This window comes from Parus major, chromosome Z, assembly GCF_001522545.3.
Source record: "Parus major isolate Abel chromosome Z, Parus_major1.1, whole genome shotgun sequence".
Classification (NCBI taxonomy): Eukaryota; Metazoa; Chordata; class Aves; order Passeriformes; family Paridae; genus Parus; species Parus major.
In genome coordinates, this window is record NC_031799.1 from 19,144,059 (window position 1) to 19,168,057 (window position 23,999).

Sequence of the window (23,999 nt, forward strand, 5' to 3'; positions counted from 1 at the left end):
TGCTTTTATATGAGCACCTAATAGATTCTTAACAGACTTGGAAATTACATCCACACAAAGAGCAAAGCATATAAACAAGAACACAGTAAACTGGATTTATGTGGCATTACCTTCAGCAGCCACCTACATGTTGCACACTGTTTGCCCAGGTGACCCAATAAGTCCATGGTAAAAAGGGAAGTGGACTTTTTAACTTTTACAGCATATTGCCTCCTGAGGATTAGATTTCTCCATCAGTTACTACAATATAAAAGACAAGACAGAAGATGTATTCCCTTCTGTTCCATTAGGAGGTCCCTAAGTTTAGATAACATGCTATATCATTAATGAGACAAACAGCATAATATCTGTAAGGAGCTTGACAGACATAAGTTTTCAGATTAGAAAGGCTGATAGGGAGCCTTGTCTCTGGCAAAGCATTAATTGACAAGTCATCTGTGCATACAGAAGGCTTGTTTAAGGCTGAAAAGCATATATGCCTCAGGGTGGTGGTTCATTACTCCCTCCATTTTGTAACTAGACAGTAAAATCAGAAGTGTAATAAAGGATGCCTTTCTAGAAGTATTTTAACTTAGAAAAGTTAGAAGAGTGTTGGCAAATCATTGTTAAATAATCTCAACTCTGAAATGCAACTTAAATGCACTAATTATTTGATAAATATTAGGTTATTTGAGTATTTGAATATTGATATAATTGAAGCACACAGTTTGGCATATATTTGAAGAGCAAAAACGCACAGCTAGTAAGTTTTGTAATGGTCAGAGTAAAAGCAGTAAAAATCCAGGTTTTCTTATAGAAACTAAATAAAATTTTATATTCTTTGATGAAAACATAATAGAGCTTTTATTGTCCAGGATTGATCTTCGATGTTTTGATGATTGAGTACTGTCAATAAAATTTTTCTCTAAATATACTGTTGTAAAATTACAAGATTATCCTCAAAAATGTCAAAGACCTACACCTTAAAGCTGAAATTACATTTTTGTTGATAGAAAATAATTTCTAAGCATTTCATATGATAGGTTTTCTTATAGAAGAGGGCACTGAAGACTTCTTTTCATACTTTTTTCTGATGGAATTACTTATGTCAGGTGCTTCAGTAGGAGGCTAGGTACTTCTGCAACCATCTCTAGAGAGGGATGCTGTACCATAAAAGAAAATAATGTCTTCCAGACTCTGTCTGTTGATTAGCTTAGGTCATGAAGCTTTTTTCTTCTGTAGCACTAAAAAGATAGTTTCATCTTGAGGAGGAAAATTACCTTATTCCTAGGTTCTATATCTTCAATTTCTTTATAGGAAATATTGAAGATTCATATTTCTATTACAGCAGGGTACCAAGACAGAGAACTTCTCAGCAGCAGTAAAATCTAAACATGTTTTCTTTAGTACACTGTTTCAACCCGTAAAAACACACATCTCAATACAGGAACAAGAGCAGTTTAGAGCACAGACTAGCATTCATTTTATGAGTTCTTCTCCCCAGCCTCTCCTTTGCAGAAACACAATAATAATATAATGTGGTTTTCAAATGATTTCTAACATATTAGCATGATATTATCTATAGCACTACTCATTGGGTAACAGCCAATAAAAAGTTCTGGAAATGACCAGAAACACCCTCCACTGAAAAATGCATTTTCATATTACTGAGTATCTCCATTCCTTACAAACACTCCCTATTAGTTCAAAACCGGAAGAATAAAATGATTTTGGAAGCCAGTAACACTCATTTATACCTCAGCTCCTGGACAACGACCATCCCTATTATGAAACCTCACCTGATGAGGGCTCTTTAAAACCACTTGCACCCTGCAGTAACAAACAGCTCACAGTGTTTATGGCCGATGCCACTGCAAGGGACCAATGGGTTGGTGGGCCTGTGATCATTAATACAGCCAGAAATACACATCTGTTCAGCCTCCAACACTAAAAATCCTGGAGAAATTAGAAAAACAAAAAGTTCTAAACAGGCTGATCTTCCTTCTGGCTCCCCATTAATGTATGCAACCTGGAATGTATTATCCACCCCAATACCTGCTTCATACAGAGATCCATGGGATCGAGTAGATAAACTGGCATACAGGTACTGGAAAAGGCTTTGTTTCTTAAGAGTTACATGTGGCAAGTTATCAGGATGGCTCTCCTCAATCGTTAAGTCCGTTCTATGGGTTATACTCATTATTTTTATATTACTTATGTTTGATGAAACATAATGTTACGTAAATGTTTAGTTCAGTCTGTTTCTAGTCTTTTGTCTGCTCCACCTCAAGTTAATCATATTGATTTGGATCCTCCTCCCTCCTCCGCCAACCGGTGAGGATTGGTTCCTCCAGGAAGCTGTACCTTCTGCTCCCCCCGACCCTACACTCTCTTCCTCTTCTTTCTAAAAAAGAAAGGGGGAGATGTAGTATGTTTATTTAACTTTATTGAAGTTGGTAAGAGGTCTGTTGGTATGTTCCTGGTTTCCCCCATTGATTATGTTAGTATGTTCCAGTTGTCCATTATGTAAACCCCTCCTAGTTTTCCTGAACGTTCCTTATCAGTCACCTTAACCCTGGCCCTACCCCCTATCCATCATTGCAAACCCCACCTCTTCTTCCAGACCCTTCCATGTCTATCATCCCTTCCTCGATACTTTATTGGTTGTTATGTTACATTCCGGCCTTCCTTGTATCCCCATTGGTCCCTGAGATTGTAATCTCCTCCTGTCACTCCTCCCTCCATGAGCTCCCATTGCACCCTGGACTGTATCCTCCCCTGAGATAAAAAACCTGTGCACAGAGGTGCTCAGGGCTCTCTTCGGTCCTGAACTCTCCCAGCCCACATCCTCGTGTTTTTCCCCTCTTCTCAATAAGCCTGTTCCTGGAAACTTCAACCGAGAGGGTCTCCCCCATCCTTCAACCACTACCTGTGATGCCTGAGTTAGCAGACCTCGGAGTGAACCGGCACTCTGAAGGTTCTGCAGTGGGATCACCTTTCCTCTGAAGTTCCCCACTCTCGGCGCCTGCCCATGCCAGAGTGACACCGTAGAGCTAGCCCAGAACTCCAGTGCAGCAACAGCAGCATCGACAAGTGACAATGTGGCTCATAAAGTGACAGGAGCATAAAACATGAAACCAATTCCTCTCCTGACTAAAGCACTTAAAACACCCAGAGCTTGAGTATAAAAAATGTGTTAATTGCAAGGCAAGTGCTGTGTGCAATGTGCAGAGAAAGGAGATGGTGGAGGCACATCAGCAAGAAGGCCCTGGTTCTGGGCACCATCAGCAACTGTGATAAAAGGGTGGTTTATTTGGGCTGGTGTTAAAGACTATCACCATGGACATTGTGTCTGCTCAGCAGCACCTCTGAAGAGGATTTGAATTCTGTTGTTTGACTAACTTTTGTTTGACTAACTAGAAGGGACCTGTATCTTTCCCTCCTGTATTTGCTGTCTGACATAATCTACATCTCTTAATAAGATTATTTTGGGAGGAATGCCAGCAGTAGTGTGGGAACCTCAGTTGAGGTTATTCTAAACCAGCACCATGACAACTCCACATCTCTAGAGCTGACATAAAATAAAATCATAAAGTGTAGAGTATGTGTGATGTTCTCTCATAAAGTGTAGAGTATGTGTGATGTTTATACTGTTTCTCTGATGTTTGTAATAGGGTAATACCTGTGTGTATACAATGCTATGGAAAGAAAAGGTCCACAGACACTGTGCATTTTCACTTTTGCTCTTCTAAATAACTCACTCGCATTGTATCTGAGCACTTCTGCAACACAATACTTACTCTAAGTGTTCTTCAACATTCTGCACTAAGGCAAAATCCTGTTAGTGTTTAATACTGTTGTGGTTTGACACTAGTCAAACACCAGGCAACACCAAAGTCGTTCACTCGCCCTCCCCTCCTATACCTGGGCAGAAGAGGGGAAAAAATTTAAAATTAAACTGAGAGAAAACACTCCAAGGGCACAACAGATGCAATTTAGAGGTAAAAGAGAGTTTAATACAACAAAATCGGTGAGGGATAATGAGACGTAAAATAAGCTCTTAAAAATACCTTTTTCCTCCAACCCCTCTTTCCTTCCCAGTGACAGCTCAGGGAGACAGGGCATGGGGATTTTAGTCAGTTCATCACCCAAGGTTTTCTCCTGCTGCTCAGGGAGAGGAGTCCTTCCCCTGTGAGACCATAGGGTCCCTCCCACGGGAGACAGTTCTCTGTAAACTTCTCCAGGGTGGTTCCAACCTCACAAGCAGCAGTCCTCCCAAAACTGCTGCAAGGTGAGTCCCTCCCACAGGCACACAGTGCTCCCAAAACTGCTGTGGCGTGGGTCACTCTCCCACGGGGTGCATCCTCCAAGGACAGGCTGCTCCAGCCTGGAAACAGGGCCCCCCTGTCTCCACTGTGTCTCCTACTGGATCACAGCCTCCTGCAGGCATCCACCTGCTCCAGCATGAGCACCTTCCCCAGGGGCTGTGGCTGGATCTCTGCATCCCCTGTGGATCCCCAAGGGCTGCAGGGGCACAGCTGCTTCACCATGGTCTCACCATGGCCTGCAGAGGAATCTCAGCTCTGGCACCTGGAGCACCTCCTCCCCCTCCTTCTGCACTGACCTTGGTGTTTTCCCTGTTGTTTCCTTCACACATTCCACCTCCTTCTCTTTTCTGGCTAGGAAAAGCTGTGCCCCACTTTCTTTCAATTTTCTTCATAGATCTGTTAAAACAGAGGTGTTACCATGTTCTCTAATTGCAGCCTCTAGCAGCATGTCCATCTTCAGAGCCACCAGGGATGGCTCTGCCGGACATGGTGGAAACTTACAGCATGTTCTCACAGAAGCTTCTGTGCCCCTGTCACTACCAAACCCTGTCACCATGCAAAACCAACAAAAATGCCTGCTGAATTAATTACCAAATTAGCAAAATTGGTATACACAGGCTTCCTCTCTCTAATAATCACGAAGGATTTTATCCTTGTTTAGTTGATTTCTAGATTGCTTGCCTTGGTTTTTAAACACAGCCAAAGGGAATTAAAGGACTGTTGTATAATAAATTTCAAACCATGAGTATTCAGCAGAGAAATAGATATTTTAAAACATTTATATCCTGAATTAACCATGGGGAAATCTTCTTTAAGGAATAAGAGTACTTCTCAAATATTTATCCACTGCTACTGCACAGCTAGCTAGCTAGCAGCAAGCTTTTGCAGAGCTTTTTAGTTCCTTATTTAGAAAGATAATGCCACAATTTTTGAGCTTAAAAGAGAGAAGTTAAATTACACTGTTTTAATTGCATTGCTTTTGTAATGTTAATTTTTATTCTTACTGCAGTTAAGTGCATTTTAGGAAAAAAAGCATCTATGGCACATTCAAGATGAGGAGGTTATCCAAGACAGCCATCACAGCCTTACTATGAGCAGATCAGTCCTGACCAATCTTGTGGTGTCCTTTGGTGGAGTGACTGCAACAGTCTAAAAGAGAATACAGACCAATGTCATCTATCTAGATTTCTGTAAGGCCTTTGAGAGGGTCCTATATGACATACCTATCTCCAAACTGGAGAGACATGGATTTGTAGGATGTACTGTTCAGTGGATAAGGAATTGGCCAGAGAGATGCAGCCAAAGAGCTGCAGTCAATGGTTCAGTGCTCAGATGGAGGCCAGTGATGAGTGGTGTCCCTCAGGGCTGACTTGAGACTTTGGTTCTTCATTATCTTTATCAATGACAGAGGCAGTGGGACCATGTGCACCCTCAGTACCTTTGCAGGGAGATGAGAAAGTGACACTTCAGAAAGATGGGATGTCATCCAGGGGCACCAGGACAAGTTTGAGAACTGAGACCGTGAGCTCATGAAGTTCGAGGCCAAGGGCAAGGTTCTGCCCTTGTCTGTTCTGGGTTGAGACAATACCAGACACGAGTACAGCCTGGAGAACTCATTGAGAGCAGCCCTGCTGTCCTGGGATGACTTTATGATACTGGTATCCCCAGTCGTCTGGTTTATGTTATATATTAAGTTCTGCACCTTTAAGACTGGCTCTGAGAGCGAAGAGTGGGGGGAAAGAAGCAGCCGCAGTTTGTGTTAAAGAAAAACTCCCCCACATCCTGCTCCTGGACTGTGGTGTCTGCAGCACGGACAGACAGTGGGACAGAGCTTCTCTCTGTCTTTTGGTTAGTTTTAGCTAGCTGAGGCAGAGGAGTTCCCTGGACCTCTTTTTTTTTCTTTTTTTCCTGGATCTGTGTAAACCTGCTCTGGACTGAACACCCAGCCAAACCCCAGGAGCTCACACCTGTGGCCCACCAGGCCTGGGCCTCGACACTTTCCAGCGCTGGAGGGACTGGTAAGAGACTGAGTGAGCCGAGTTACACCACATGAAAAGGATTTTTCTTCCCAGATTTGCCATCCCATCGAACAGTGAGAAGTTTTAGTGTTTAATATTATTCAATTTCTGTTAAATAAACAGCTTTTTCCACTTCTCTCCAAGGAATTTTTTTTCCTTTCCCAGACCAGTTGGAGGGGAGGGGTCATTTGAATTTTTTTTTCCCTGGAGAAACCCCCATTTAGAGTTTTTCTCCCAGATTTGCCCTAAACTAAGACACCTGCCCAGATGGACTTGGGGTGCTGGTGTGTGAGAGGCTGGACATGACCCAGCCATGGGCACTCCCAGCCCAGAGAGCCAAACGTGTCCTGGGCTGCATCCAGAGCAGCGTGGGCAGCAGGGCCAGGGAGGGGATTCTGCCCCTCTGCTCTGCTCTGCTGAGACCCCACCTGCAGGGCTGCCTCAGCTCTGGGGACCCTGCACAGGAAGGACATGGACCTGTTAGAACACATCCAGAGGAGGCCACAAAAATGATCTAAGGACTGAAGCACCTCTCCTGTGAGGACAGGCTGAGACAGCTGGGGTTGTTCAGCCTGGAGAAGAAAAGGCTTTTGTATTATATACATTATAGCACCTTCCAATGCCTAATATGAACTTACAAGAAAGCTTCTCAAGAGCATAGTGGGAAGTGATAGGACAAGGAGGAATGGTCTTATCCTGAAGGGGGATAACTTTAGATTAGCCATAGGGAAGGAACTCTCCTGTGAGGGTGGTGAGGCACTGGAACACGTTTCCTAGAGAAGCTGTGGATGTCCCATCAACCAACCAAGCCAAACCTGGAGGTTTCCCAGATCATGTTGGATCAGGCTTTGAGTAACCTGGCCCAGTGGGAGATGTTCCTTCCCATGGTGGGGGGATGGGAACCATGTGGTCTTTAAAGTCCCTTCCAACCTAAACCATTCTAAGACTCTATGGATTTGACAAATTTCATGTGAAGAAAGCCCCTGTATGATTCATGAGCTTACGAGGTTTCTTTCCTACCTGTTTTTCATGTCATAAATATAAGATTTTTCATAAGCCAAACTAAAGATAATATTGAGCTCTTATTTGGCTTCTTAAATAGTTAGTCTTTACATGCCATCTGCCATAACATTGTTATAGAGGCTATTCTATAAACTTAGCCAACCAATTTACATTTTTTTGCCCGGTGTACCTCTTCCAGACTTCAAATCAAGTAATTCCCTGTTTTAGAAATCCACCTGCCATCTTCTATCCTCTCTTCTTTTAAAACTCTCTTCAAAATGCTCTTGCTTAGTCAGACCTAAAAAAGCAAGCCTGCCCTTTTAAGATACAGTATGGCAATTTATTTTTGCTAAACCTGTAAATTATGTATGACTCATCTATGCCACAATATGAAGTGGCTCATGGCCACTTTCTGACATTGTAGTAGACTTCTAAATATTTTTTAAATTCTCATTTTTCCGATGACTTTTATCATGGAATGCAGTTATGTGAAGTTTAATTATCTGAAAAAGTGTTTGCTAGAACCAAACATAAGTGTGCACAAGATCTGAATAAAATATTACTTTTGTCAGAAAGAACTAATAGAATAACTCAGATTTTCAAAGACAAATATTTGAAGCATTGCGATGTTTAGTCTATAAAAAAGCCCACACTCTTCCATCAGAGCCATTTGAAATCTGCTCTTCTTTCAGATCCGAAGGGGCCCTTGCATGAAAAACAGTTAAGCCTTTTTTTTTCCACTCTACCATCAATCTCCAAAGGATACCCCCTCTCTCATCAGTCCTGCTTTTCTCATACCTTTATCACAACATTCCTGCAAGACTACTAGTTTAAGTACAAAAATGCAAAATTTTAGGAAGAAATTAGATACAAGATTAAAATATTACTTCCATAGAAAGTTTAACCACACTGCATACATGTGTTCTGTTCCTAGGTCAAACTGGCAACTGAACACATCTGCTGCTTGAATCAAGCCTATGCAAACACAACTGCAGCTCTTCACCCTTTAAAGACTTTGTGGCATTTTTATAGATTTTTCTGCATTTACTAACCAAAATCCATGTATGATTTGCTCCTATACAGGCATGCTGTGTTTCTCCAGAAACCTCCATAACAGCCATTCCAAAGAACTGGACAGAAGAAACATGCCAATAACATACTCATCTCTGGGCACCACCTGAGCAGAGCTACTGCATACTCTAGCCCAGGATAAAGCTCTCACTCAACAGCTTACCAATAGAGCAGTAATATGCTCATCTCATAAAACCACTCAAGCCTGTATGGTGCTGTGAGCCTTGTTTGATCTTTCCTCACACACTGGAAATTAGTAGTTAGAGACTATTTCCTGGGAGGCTAAACCAAGCAGGATCCAATATAGATAATATTGAGGTGACTCTCTGCCCAAAAACTACATCTTTAACATATACAGTTTTCATAATATTGCATGTGTAATGAAAAAGGCAGAGACACCCCAGACATGATTTCCAGCTTTCCTTGCTATAAAGGACACATTTAGGGAGGATTTACGCACACACACGCCTTCAGGACACATTGAAGACTTTGAAACAGTAGAGATGATTTCTAGTAGAGAAATAAGACATAAGAGATAGTTGCAATGACTTTACCCTCATCCACATTTAAAGATAAAAAGCATTTTCTCATTCATAAATTTTAACTGCCACCTTTATAAGTCAGTGAAGATTCAAGGACTCAGCCCTCACTCAAGTTTCTGTCTAGTTCCTAGAATTCATGGCTGCATTTTAAACTACTGTTAGCTTTGTTTTCCCAAGGAAAATCCTGGGTTTTACTTTCTTTTGCTTGAACTGAGTATTGCAGGAAGCCAGAAAAATGGCACTGTTATAGAGGTAAAAGCTGAAATGCACACTGACTCTGTGTGCTTCATAGCATGGAAGTGATAATTATTCCTTATTTTACTGTGCTAGAATCCAGTATATGCCACGTAACAGAGAAAATATTTACAAGCTACAATACAATGTAAAGGAAGCTTCATGGCTCAGTAGTACTTTTACATTGGCTATTTTTATATTGAGAATCACATGTATGCTGCAAAGTTATAAACTAAAATACACTAAATATTATTACATATTACAGATACTAAAATACTAAATATACTAAAATAATGCATTGCAATTTTCTGTTCTAGGCTTGATGTAAAGGTAACACACATCTCCCTGCCTCACACACCTGTTATTCCAACACAGATACACCAGACCACACAGGAAATACACTCTTTCAGCATCCAGTCCCCCACATGAGGCCACTTTATTGACTTGTGCAGCATTAAGCTAAGCACAGACAAAATATTTGGCTTTTATGAAGAAATAGTGGAAGTTTCCAGGGCTATTATCCCAAATATCTCCACGTTAGCTCTGTTGGTTTTCTGGCTGTTCTAATATAAAACAAACTCCTCCTCAGCAAGGATCATTAATAGGAAAATGATGTATCAATCACCAGACATGATGCAAAGTTTATAAGGTGAGCAACTTTATAGTTTCTCTAGTGCTAATCACAAAATTCATACACAGGCATAATGAAAATGAATAATGAGCTGCCAGTAATTATCAGAGATCTTATGCAACTGTATAAAAGAATCTTCGAAAAGAAACATTAAGAAAAATTATTTGTAAAACAAAAAACCACTATAGGAGCAAAACCACACATGCAAACCAGTTTAAAACCTTAGAGAATTAGAAAAATTATAGCAAGTAAAAAATCTGCAGGCCAGAATGAGGAAAGGATATAATAGTCTCTCTAAGGAACAGAAAAAAAAAATTAAGCTATCCAAAATGAAAAGAAAGCCATGTAAAGTAGCTGCAGAAAGAAGGGGAGAAGTTTATTGGAAAAATTCACAACATTGACTAAAAGACATCCTAAGCCTTGTAGAAGATGAAAAGAAAATCTTCCCATCCTGAGCCAATACAGATGGAGAGAAAAAGGAGCAGATGTGCCTTTTTTGTCTTTAGTACAAAGTAAAATTGTGCAAGATACTGATGAGCATTTTACATTGCTATTTCTGCTTCTGTAGTTTTACATGTTGAGCTTTTGAAACTGGACAGCAATTATTTTCTTCTTCCACTTTATAATGAAAAACGTGTTAACTGCAGAAATGATTAAAACATTTCTAGAGCTGCAGTCTCACAAGCTGCAGTGCAGACTAAGAAAAAACACCCTACTTCTTCTGTACCATCAATGCTGCAGATATTTGAAGAACCTGGTTTTACTGAAAGTTGGTATTCTGCCTGAAGTTATACAGCCAGCTCAGGAATGTGTGTATATGAATGACCAGCAATACGCTTTGCTGCCCTTTTCTTATAGGCAAGTATGAAAACAGGGGAGTTAGTATTGATGCATGGGTATGCCTGATTTTCTGAAAGGCCGGTGCTGGCCCTTGCTGCAGAGCAGATCATTCTGCTGTTTTCACTGGACACTAGGAACGGCAGGTTCCATAAAGGGACTATTTGTAAATTAAAATATAATTTACACAGGTCTCAATATTTGTAGTACATTTGGAGAAATGTGCTGCATTGCATAATCCCTTAATATAATATTCCTTAATATTAAAATGCTCTTAAGCTAGACCAATTACCATATTAAATAGCTCGATTTCTTGAATAGAATGTGGTATTAATTGTTTGCTTACATTAAGACAAACCAGAAACTTAGAAACACCCCCTAAAAGCAAAAACTCCATTCCCTATAATATTTCATTCAGAGAATTCCAAAGACATCAAATTAATTTCCTACACTAACCCTGAGACACTATGATCTGTGTTGTTTGACCTGTGACAATAGTTTGCGTCCTAATTTATTTTATTTTTTTTTATATCAAGCTGGGGTTTTACCCATTCATTGTGTGGTAAGTGTTATGTTCTCCACTTTCACATTCAGCCTCACAGCAAGTGAATCACAGCAAACTCAGTTCTGAGACCTTTGGTCCTTCTGGGAGAAAGGAAGACAAGTTTTGTGGCAAGCTGCATGTCACATGTGATACTTCTGGAAACTGCATGCTTTCCTCAAATTGTGCAAATGTGGCAAATGGGATTATGTACCTTCTAGAAGCTTTTGACCTTGCCTGGGCTGACCTTACCCTTACTTTTGTCTGTCTGATACAGGTCATCAACAATTTTGATTACATCTAGGATATACCCAAGTGAGAGATGAAAAGCAGTAAGAAACTGAGGAATCAGGTCATGAGGAGCACTTTTCAAAGAATGCATGCTTTTCCACAGTGTATGCTAACCTCAAAGCTACTGCCACATATGAGAGCCAAATACTTAAGATTTATGCAGCAGATTTAAGGTGTTTTACAACTGAAGTATTTTTAAACTTTTTCCTTCCTTCACTAAAGGAATTTAAAATCTGAAATATAAAATTTAGAAGTTCGATATAAAAAGGATTTTGGAAGTTTTTGTGCAGCTTTAGCTAAACAATGTTGTATTCCCTCATGTCAGAAGAGGTCTAAAGCAGCCCATAGCAACCAATCCCTCAATTACAAGGACCTTTGTCGAAGTTGTGCATGTCACAAGGTACCCGAGTACTCAGAGATCATGGAGTAATAGCACCTCAGTCCCATGGTAATGAAAAAATATGCCTGTTTGGAAGATGTGTTCAGGCATTGTTCCCTCCATAAGCAGCAGCTGAACCAGCCAATTCAAGGAAAAAAAGGAAAAAAAAGGCTTATCTTTCTTATCTCACTCCTGTACATTCAGCTCACAGCCCAGCTCCCTGCACACACCTGCTTTGGCAAACTCCCAAGGAGCCAATTTTAAACACCTACCCAACCCCGCTCCCTGCTCAATTCAGTGCTTCTCCCAGAGATTAAAAACCTGTCCAGAATTTCAGTTTTACATTTTTGAAAGCTCTCCTAGAGATGTGCAGCAAGTCCATTGTGAGGCTATGAGGAATGAGTAAAACTAAGGGAGACATTAAGAAGTGAAACAGCCTGGAGACACACTGGATATACACAAAGGTGCCAAGAGATGCCAGAGGGACATAAACTATTAACCCATGAATTAAGAGTAAGTCAAAGCCAGCAAATGTCCTGCAGACCAGAAAAGAACAGACAGAAGAGCTGATTCACCCTGGCACTATGTGTGCTTATGTACTTGTCAGGTACCTTTCCAGAGAAAGCTGCTATGACAAAGCATCATCCACAGTGTTATCTACAGCAGTCTCCTCCTCATGTCTGCTGCATCCTCACTCTGTATAATGTAAGGAAGAGAACAGCCCAAATTAAACAAGCAAGCAGTTCTCCCTTACCAGTTTGAATAAATGACAGCTCTGCCTAGCAGTATCAGAACCCAAATCTATATTAAATTTTTACCAATATCTTTTAGAGCAGCAGTTTCATTTACTGAAAAAGAGGGAGGAAATAAAAGAAGAAAATTAATTATAAGGCTGTAAGGTTTGCAAGGAGCACTGCAAGGAGCAAAGTCCCCCTGCCAAACAGTTATCAGGCAATGCAGAAGAAACGTGGGATGTTGCAAGATAGTTTGCAGATGAAGAACATGGCAGAGCAGCTCAGAATACAGCAACAACCCAACTCCTGCAGATGAAGAGACCAGTGCTAACTGGACAGTATAAGCAACCTGAGGTCAAATGGAAAAGCTTCATTACTTTGCTTTCAGTGCTATCTATTCATTCAGAGAAAAGGCCAGTATTCCACAAGGAAGCAGGACTGGTTGGGGGGATAAGAAGGCCAATAAAATTAAATTCTAAGATAAGCTGAAAATGTGTTCTTATTTTGCTCCTAGTACTGAATGGCAAGACTCACAGCTCGAAAAATTATCACACTAGCTGCAAAACCATGATCCCTGATATTTCACCTGCTTCACCTCAAGCAGATCTACTAAAGCAGAACAGCCAGGAATCTTAGGATAGTTTTTTATCTTAGGATAGGTTTCTACAAATTTGGTAATATGAAGTGTTAGGAAAGTCTGGCTCTTTAAACTGATCCTGTATCAGTTTTTCACTGACAGTGTTAGCAAATTAAATGTAAAAATACTTCTTTGAATGAAATGCAAAACAAGTGTTCGATATCTCTGATGAAATAAAATTATCCGTATTGATTTGAAAAAGATTTGTTTAAAAGTTTTGAAAAGTTTATTGAAATCTATATTGCCCAGTTTGAAATTAAAGTGTCTTTAAAGAATTTCCATCTTTATCAGTTTTCATCATATTTTTGCCCATCCTATTATGACATAATGGTTAGAAACTTTTTTTAGGTGAATGTTTGCTATCTGTTTTTAATTTTAAGGTTAATTTCTATAAGATTTTGCGACACTACAGCAAACAAAGGAGGAATGAAGATCCAAATGAAAAAAAGTATGTAATTAGTAGGTAGCAGCAGCTCTAGGTAACTTTTACAAGACTGACATAAGAGCATGTAATGACTACATGCCAGCACAGAGATAGCATGAACAGAGGCTTTCGTAGGCTTAAGATCCTTACAATAATAAAAATTTACACAAAATAGAAAAAGGAAAAACCTTCAAAATTTTGTCTTAAATTTCAAAATGTTTTTACTTTGAAGTTTTTGTGAATTTCCCAGAAATTCACAAAGCACTACAGTTCAAGTGGTGGAGTTTAAACAAAATAACATACTTGCCTGAAATCAGCCACTCTGTTACCACCTTTATAAATAACCTAAGTAATAAAAGAACTTCCATATTTCTTCAGTATTTTACTATCTTTTTGTAATACCTGTAAAGCAAAGACATAAGAGAAAAAAAGCTCACATTATTTCTTCCCATAAAATATTAATCCTAAAATGTCCAGGAGAAAGGAGAAAAGGTTTGATTCATTGCAAAATTATGTATCAGAAGTGTTCCTAGCTTAGAAAATGCATCTACAGTTTTAAACAGTATCAGTTCTGTCTGGAAAGTAAGGAAGCAGATACATATGCAAGTCGTTCTTACCTTTAATGAGATGTAATAGACCACAATGAAATGTGAAATTAATGAAAATTCCAGGTGCACTGGCTTATCTACCTCACTTAAATTTATTACCTCATTCTACTTGAATCTATTTCTCTGACTTTGAAAGCTGAAGACAGGGTTTATATTTGCAACCCACTTTCAGCAAGGCTTAAGACAGTGGAAATAATAGCTATGATCTGTGTAAGTTACAGTGGGACTTGTCTTCAAGTGACAGGATGTACCAGAATGATTTGTGAGAGGGCACATGAAACCAGGCATCTTGTGCTAATTGGAGCCATCTTTCCATTTCACTTCTTCACTAAAACTGCCAGACTTTGCTTCCTCTGTCATAGTTTCCTGATACCACAAATCTATCTTTTCCTTTACTATTCTTATTATAAGGGAAAACTATGCTTAATTAGCTATATGACTTAATTTTTTATTAAGTTTGAAATTCTGGTTTTGTTAGTACATGCTGCAGCATTGTTGGTGACAGGACTGGATTCTCATATGTATTTTTTTCCAGATCACTCTACTACTCTACTGATGACAGATCATCTAATCTTCTCCCTATAATATTTTTTTAAATTATTATGGTAGGTGGACTATTTTTTTTAGTTGAGCACATGAGAGAAGACATAACCTTCTGAGAAAAATCCTCAGAGAAGCTCTATTCTTCTCCTAGGTTTTGTCTCTCTACATTGAGATTTAGGTAATAGTAAGATAATTTTTTAGACTGACAGTTCAGCTACGCTTACCTATAAACTTCTTTTTCAATTTTACATGTGAAAATTTATTATGCTTTTCCTTATATCAGAAAAATTTTGCTTAAAATAGATTCTTAAACACCTGTTCAGTTCCAGCTTCTCACTTATGTCTCTAATGACACCTTGATGTTACATTTATCCAGTAAATTAATGTGTTTTATATGCAAAGCTGTAAAATAATCCTACCCATTCCAAATTAATGATAAAAAATATATTTACCAAAATGTTTTATTCATAAATCAAACGGAGACATTTCCTGTTATGACTTCTGTTATTTTCATCCTTTAGCAGAAGAAAAAAGTCTGAAAACACTTTCAAATTTTAAAAAAATGATACTAGAATTCAATTGAAATATAACATACTGCATAAAACCATGATAAGGAAAGGGTCCTATTAAAAAAGAAGCATTGTCTGCTTTTTGTCCCATCTTTCACAGAGGTTAAGGTGGGCCTTCACAGTAGCAGCAAGTACTAGCTAGAGGGGACCATTTCATCAAACAGAAGTGCAGAAAGCAGAAACTGCTCTACCTCAAGGCACAAGGGCACTGCACACCTTGCTACCTTGGAGCACTGACATTGGTGAGTCACAGCCAGAAGCCAGACTCACAGCTCCACCAGAAGTCCCTTCCCCAAATCATCCCATCCACCACACACCAGCCTGCTTCCTTACATTCTTTTTCCCTGCATGTATTTCAAGTCTTGTTGCAGAACCTGTGAGCATAAGCTTCTGAGAAGCAGTGTATCTTGGACTCAGATCTTTTGGGGGAAGAAATTAAACGTTTATCCACATTTCTGACAGAAGAGCCACCTAAGCAGGACCTCAGAAGGGACCAGTGAGCTCTCAGTGCCAGGTGCCCCATGAGGCCCCAGGAGGTCCTGCCTGTCGCTTGAGAAGTCAGACCACAGGACTGAAGGAAGGTTCTCCTCCTTCTCCCTCAAAGTTGCAGCTATTTCCCAGCAGCAACCTGATGAATTGTGGATCCTTGGCTCCACATCCTGGGAAGTTCATTTGGAGAAATGAGGGTTTTGCAGAGCAGGTCTCTCACCTACAGAGCTCCTAGGCAGCCTTGCTGCAATGCAAGCATTGCTGTAAATGCATTGCATTGCACTGCAGTGCTGCAATGGATAGACAGCTGAAAGGAGAGCTGGATTGTTCTCAGCAGCTGTGTGTCCTAAACTTCAGATATGTTTCCTTGGCTACAACAGAAGGCGTGTTTTTGCATGAAATGGCCTAACAGTCACCAACACAGATATTCAGAATGCCTGTTAGTAAATGGCAAGAAAATATGTTTGCCATTATTCTTTCCAAGTGGATTGCCTGTTTTTCCCCTACTTCAGAAGCAGAAGTGGCTCCCTCCAGAGTGGGAGTTATCAGCCAGCCTCATCAACTACCTCCAAAGTCTTGCCATTTCAATTTCCTCTCCTGTTTCTTGATATACCCTGGCACAGCCATTCAGAGCAACTCTGTGTCTACAGCCTGTGTCAGCAGCTGTGTGTGCAGTGGAGCTCATAAATCTCAGAGCCAATACATCAGATTAAAAAGGAACACATGCGTGCAAGGGAAAACGCTAATTGTGAAGCTGAAGCACTTTCTGTATTCCTCTTAACATCAGAGTGGTGGGTCTTACAGCTTTCTTTAGCACATTGCTATTTGAGATATCACTGGACAGTGACCTTAAATATCCAGAGGCAGCTGACTAGTCAGACACATCACTGCACAGCAACAGCAACCTCTACACATCTGGAAAAATTAGTTATTCTACACAGACTCACACTCAGCACATCCTAGCTGCTTCATTCCAGTTCCTTCAGAAACATTAGCTGAAGAACAACAACATCAAACTTGATGGGAGATAGGAACAGGAATTACATTAAAACCTTCTGAATTGAGTTTACTTTGGCAAAATAAAATTATGTGCTTCTCATGCACACCACCTTTTTGAAGTGGCAATTGAGTAAAATAAAGTTTCAAAGATTCACTTGTATTCAGTCCAGTTGGCCTGTAAGAATAAGTGCATAATTTATCATTCCTTCATTAGACCATTCTGTCAGTTTTCCCTTGCAAATTAATACTGGGAAATGGATGTTTACATTATCATTAATGTGTACAAGGATGCAGCTTAGAGTTACCATTATTCAGTAGTCACAGAATAAATAAACAGAACAATGTTTCATTTCAACAATTTCTATAATCTTCTTTCCTTGTTTATTGTTTATTTTGTTTTCAAATTTTCTTTATTCTTTCCTGGCCCTTTTTCTTTTCATTAGAAAATGAAACTATATTGTTATTCTAATTAAGATAGCCTCGTTTTTTTTTTTACTTTTAAGAACTGCAATAATTAACTATGAAAACAATTCCATCTAAAATTACATCCTATGACCATGAAAGATGTTTGGCATATTCTGAATTGTTTACATTCTCGGTGGTTTTCTTCAGTGCTATCCCACAACCACAGAAACTGACTCCAAAAACAAAGAGAAATACCCTAAATCTCATGCATAATACATCAATGATATTGTATTGGCTATAGATTTTTCAGTGTTTGTGAAACTGAAATTTTAGCTGAAATTAAGTGTACAAAATGGTGTTGCCTTTTAGGTAGCTAATTGCCTTTATTGAGCCTGAGAATACTGAGAATAATGCTGATATGGACTGCTTCATATCAGCACAAGCTGATATATTCCAGTAAGCATACAGTACTCATGAACTCATGAACAAGCCAAAGCAGTTAAATATCTTGAACTTACATACAGTACAAAATCCTAGAAAGCAGAAGCACTTATTTTCCTTCATTGAATAAATCATAGCTCTCATGGCTAGCTGGCAGAGGGTCATGTCCCATGCAAACTCTGTTTTTCTTGTGGAGCACAAAACCCTATGCCACACACCTCTGCAGCAAGACAGCTCAGTGAGGAGAGTGCTACATTTGTGTGACGTGCAAAGGGCAGCAAGTCTCTGTGAAACTGCAAAAGAAGTATGCTCATTCTCTTTGAAGAAATTTTATTATCCCTGCCAAATGAATTTATTTTTGATGTTTTGGTTTGTTATTGTTTGTTTGTTTATTTGTTTTGTTTGTTTTTTGTTTGGGGTGGTTTTTTGGTTTGTTGTTTTTTGTTGGGGTTGGTTGGTTGGGATTTTAACTTTTGTTTGTCTTGTTTTAGGTTAAATAACATCAATAACTGAATGTGTTGTGTTAAAATATTAGAATATCCTCACTGCTTGTGTTAAGAATATTGGGGGCTGTGACATCTGCCAACCAAAGAGTTAAATCTTGCCTGGATTTAAATCCTGGCACAGGATTTTTTGTTGCTATTTTTTTATCCTGATGACACAGCTGTTACCTGCTGTAGCCATATTCTGTATCTCACATAAATCCATGACAAATTTAAACCAGAACTTTTGGTCTAAACACAGAAATTCTGCTAGAGCCTTTCTTCTAAGATCAATTCAAGCTGAGTTTAATGTAGCAGAAAGCTGTAGTTCACACACTGTAACCAGAACCAACAGGGAATACAACACAAAAATCAAAAATACCTCTAAAGAGTTTTCGAAAAGGAATAGTCTAATTATAAGTTTCCTGCAAAGCTGATTCCATTATTGAGGCTAACAGATACTGTCTGGCCCTGGTTTTTATACACAAGTGCAAATTAACTCTAGTTCAACTGCACTAAATGTAACTGCACGTGGAAAATGAATGCACAGTTCTCTTCATCAGTAAAAATGTGAGTATGAAGCATGTTAGTAACAGAGTTATAAAAAGTTTACAGTAGATTGATCTGATGAAAACCACAGGAACATGACTTTTCTCTAAAACCTCTCTGCTGACATGTCCAAATGTTGAAAATCTAATGTATTGAATTGAGAATCTCAATAAGAACATCTCCCCCAGACAAAAAAAAAGTGATGAGGGAAACAACATAAAAGTAATACAAGGATAAATGTTAAAATTTTCAAAAGGTTTTTCAAAGGTTTTTTCAAATTTTTGACCTCCTGGGAAAGATCAGGTTTGGTGACAACAGCTGAAGCTGCTGGTTGTGGAGGACCTCCTCAATGTATTGTCTTTGCATGCTTCAAACCTATTCAAAGATATGAGACCTAGAAAATTGACTAAGGCTTAAATTTCTCTGAAACTGTATGCATTAAAAACTTCCACATCCAAATTATACTAAAATATTGTAGATCTTCCAGGGAATTCAGGCAAATCTGGACAAAGTTCAGGCAGTATCTGTTTCTTACAGAGTCAATTTTAAGTCTTTATTAGTATCATAATTATTTCTGATACTGTAACTATTAAACTCTGGAACTTGGGAATTCTCTTTTAAAGCTGAATCTCTTCAAATGTTATGCCTAAATACCATGAGATGTAACAATTACCAAGCAATTAACTTCAGTATAACAGAACACCATTTCCTGCAATAAAATTTACTGCAATTCGATGAAACCAGTACTGGCCTTATTTTAGGGACATTTCTGTGAAGTTAATAGTAAGATTTTTTTACTTTAAGTCATTATCAGTCTTCTTTCAAGGGTGATAAAACCCATCAGATTACCTGTTATCATACTATGTTATCAGACTGTGAAGAAACCACAGACAGTTTCAATTACCGCTAAACTCCATCTCACTTTTCAGTACTCTGTCCTCTCCTGTGGGCTTTTACTGAAATCAGCTACTGAAGAACCCCATTTCCCATCTTGTACCTTGCTCATGTGTCATCTCAGAGCTACTTTGCGAGTCAATATAATAATTGGCCTTGTGAACAAGGTGCAGAGACAACTGAAGGCAAGTATTTAGTTGCACATCCCAAGTTTTATCATACAAGGTGCCCCTGGATTCAAGCACAGTTTGCAATGACAGAATATTAAGGTCTGTCTGAGCTGGACTTGAGAACAGCATAAAAGTAGTCCTTTGCAGTCAAGACCGCAGCATCTCTATTAATCTAGCATTCTGGAAAAGCTATGCTAAAACTAACCCCTATTAATGATATTCCATATCATTTATTTACTTTATTTCCGTTTTTCATTCTTGGCAATGATTAGTGCACATCTGCGGTGGATCACAAATTTCTACCCAGGTACTTTGGTTCAAGCTGGGTAAGGAGAGACACGACTCATGAACCTGGGCTGACCTGACAAGCTGGAAAGACCTTAGATCATGTGCAAGGGAATGAAAGTGTCTTGAAACATATTTTTCCTAAGGTGGTTTTGAAACCCAAAAGTGCAAGATAACCAAAGTACAGAACAGAAAACCAGAGCTAACATGAGGACAGCTATCTTGTCTCAGTAAATATTACCATCAGGATGGGCCCAGTTTTAGCTCTCCCTGAACTGCAGCTGGACTGCACATCAGGTGACTCACTCCTTGAGCAAGGTTATCTCTCAAAGTTAAGATTCCTTACCAGAGACTAAAATACCTCTTCTCACTGTGGAGAGATCCACAGTAAGTGATTGGTAGTGCACTGAATTAACACCAAAATACTGCAATTCAATGAACCATTCTAACTTGATTCTAACTCAGTTTTTCTATGTTTCTTCCTACAGTATTTAATAAGATGAACCTTGCCATCAAGCTCATTAAATCTTTTCAAACCACTGTTAAAATTTCATAAATTCCATTAAATTTATTGAATTCTATCAAATTGTTATTTTACCTTCATAAAACACATTATTTCTTTCTCTTTTGAGTGAAGTGTATTCCACTCATCTGCCAAACCAGGAAACACGATGTGACCCTCTTTGAACAGATTATAGTTGAGGCAAAAAATCACTAATGATTGAAACATTTGCCCAGCTGAAGTAATTCTGAATTTTGCTCCATTTTTCACTTTACTGAAAATTATAATGGCTGCACTGGTTTTGAAACACAGCAAATTGCAGAATTAGTCACAATATTTTTCTCCAGAGACATGTCCCTGCACTGTCTTCAACTGTGCTGCTCCTCAGACTCAAGATAACGTGCATATTTCCTTCCCTTGGCTACATCTTCATGATATTCAGTGTATCCTTCAGCATCACATACTAAATGCAACCAATACATCTGACAAACATGTACATCCATCCCACAGAATAATATCAGCTGAAGGTTGACACTTCCCAAACTGCTTTTGAAGACAGAGTTCTTATTTGCTTGGAAATGTAGGAAAGATGAAAACAGTTATCAGCAAACTTATATGCTTTTTAAATCACAAGATATTTTTATATCATATGATCATGATTATATTGTGATCTATATATTCTACCAATACCATGTGATATAAGGGTCATGGGACAATTCCTTCAGAATTTAAATTGGCTGATTGTACAGGCTTCAAATCATTTCCACTGTCTGCAGCAAAATTTATTCTGGTATTTTCTATCTATAAATATTCTTGATACATAAAAGAGCTCACAAATACTACAAGGACAGTGAAAAAAACTAGAATTAATTACACAAATATGAAAAAAATTACTAATGGGAACTCAGTATCATTATTCTAGCTACAATCTGACTCAATGCGCAATTTCCAAAACCCTAAAACCCCAAGAGATCATATCAAGTATAAAGAGAGGGTTGAGATTTCATTTAAAGTCCACCTTTCCCATTGTAGTCTTGATTTTTCTGGTTTGAAATTTCACATCCTAATTTTCAAAAATGCTGTTCCCAAGTACTAAAGCCATATTTCGCCTGAGTAGTGAACTGCTGAATCCTTCCAAAAGAATGCATCAGTAAAGCAAAATAAAACTAAAATGGAACCCAGAACAGAGGGTTTATCTCTTTTTTTTAAATAATTAACTACATTTTGATATGTGCCATATTTGCTTGTGCACTGTTCAGTTTAAGATGCAGGAATTTTTTAACACATTACTTCATGTGCATTACCATGCATCTGTCATACAATTAAACTTTCATGGAAAGGTGCCTTGTTATAAATTTTCTCAGGTTTTTGGAAGCCTTACTTGAGGTACTTATATGAAGAAAGCAAGACACTAATCATTCCATTGTCATGCCACTGTAACCCCTAGTCTGAGATTCAGCTACTGTGACTACCATGGCACAGTTATTCTTATCTTATCTATATCTTATCTTACCTTGACTTATCTGTATTTAAAAAACCATTTTTCAGCTGTGAAAGAGTATAATAAAGCTAATGACAGGCAATATATGAACCATTAAAAAGACTTAAAAAAAAAAAAAAAAAGGCAGAACCTAAGTTGGTATCTCGTGGAGTAAATAGTAAAATGCAACATAAACAGGATAAAGGAAACATTATGAAGGAAAAAACAAAGCTAATGTGGCAATTAGGCAAGGTTGAGGACCACCATGCTTCAGGGTCAATGAAGACTGACACATCCTCACCTAACTGACAATTGTCCAGGATAGCAAAGACCCAACAATTGACTGTGGGTGGAAGCATTTGCTGTCTTTGGTCCAGCTGAAACCAGTGCTATCTAGATATTATTTTAAGTACTGGCACAAGGTCTCTGGCAGAAATGGTGGATAGGCTTGGTGAGCAGCAGCTGAAGCTGCTGGTTTTAGAAGACCTGTATTGTCTCTACATGTGCTGATGGCAGGTATCCTACACATCAGTATTGTGCAAAACCCTGAAGACCTGCTGGATTTCTCCATACATTGAGAGCAGTAGTATCAGTGTCCAAATATTTGGGGCTTACTTTGTTTTAATGTTTTCTGTGGTTTTTTCCTCCCCCTTTTAGATGGGATCTGTGCATTTCCATCTCTACTATGAGCTGCTGTGACCCTCCACACACCTAAGGCTGAACGTGAGGATGATGCAGTCGTAACATCTGGAACTGCATGTGGCTGCCTGACTTCCCCATGTTCAAGCCTCCAGCTGTTCCAACAGGTCTTGTTGCTCCCCAGGGACATTCTGATGACATTACAAGCTTCTAACCTTCATTTCCATTGATATTAATTTATGAAATCCAAGCAACATCAAAAAGTCCATTTTTACTCTGTGAAACACTGCAGCACCTGTACTCTGACAGGACAATAATGATAAAGCCATGGATAAATCTCATTACATTAGAAATAAATAAAAGTACCTTACTTCAAGTGATGGAGATTACAAAGAACCTACCAAACATTGCAGTGAAATCTGTCAACAACAAAATCTTTCATCACCAGTTTTCTGAAGATACTCAAGATTAAATAGGAACTTTTGCAAATATCTATATATTGTCAATATGGGAAATCAAACTACACAAGTACAATCTTTTCTAGATTTATATTTTATGACAAATGAGCAAGAAAATATTCTCTGTAAGGAGATTAAGCTGTGGATTACCATTGAAGTTAATTTAAAAATCCACACATCTTCAGGTAATATTGCAGGGAAAGTTTTCCACCAGTCATAACATTCTGGCTCCCATATTAACCCCTTCATTCAAACAGCATGAATTCTCCAATGAAAGGAAAAGGGCAAGTGCAATCCAAATCTATTTGAGATTTCTTCATCTTTTTTAATTTTACACTGAAGATAGTCTATAGTTACCTACTTTCTGTAAATTTAAGTCTACTTTAGAATTTTTTTAATGGAGGTATGTTCCACATAACTGTACTCTACCTAGTCCCACGTAAGGTCAGAAGAATTGTCTGTACATCCCAAATGTGTCTGCACATCTGTTCATCACAGAGGAGAGGGTGGTTCCAGGATCCACTCAACAGCCAATATAAAATCCCATAAACACCATTCCCTCCTTGCTGCGCACTGCCAGACTCACTGATGTGGAGTCCTGACACATTATTCTGTCTCTGCAGAGGGGCACATTGGCTGCTTTGTCCACCTGTTCTGCTGCTGCTGGGCTGGACAGCAGTGCTTCTTTCCTAAAAGACTCACATATGTAGTATGATATATATATATGCAATGTGTATATCATTGTGAACAACAGAAGTTCAAGATATTTCAGTTTTATGATTTTCTGATTGGGTGAAAACCATATAATGCACAGAATTTAAAGATGTGATACACTATA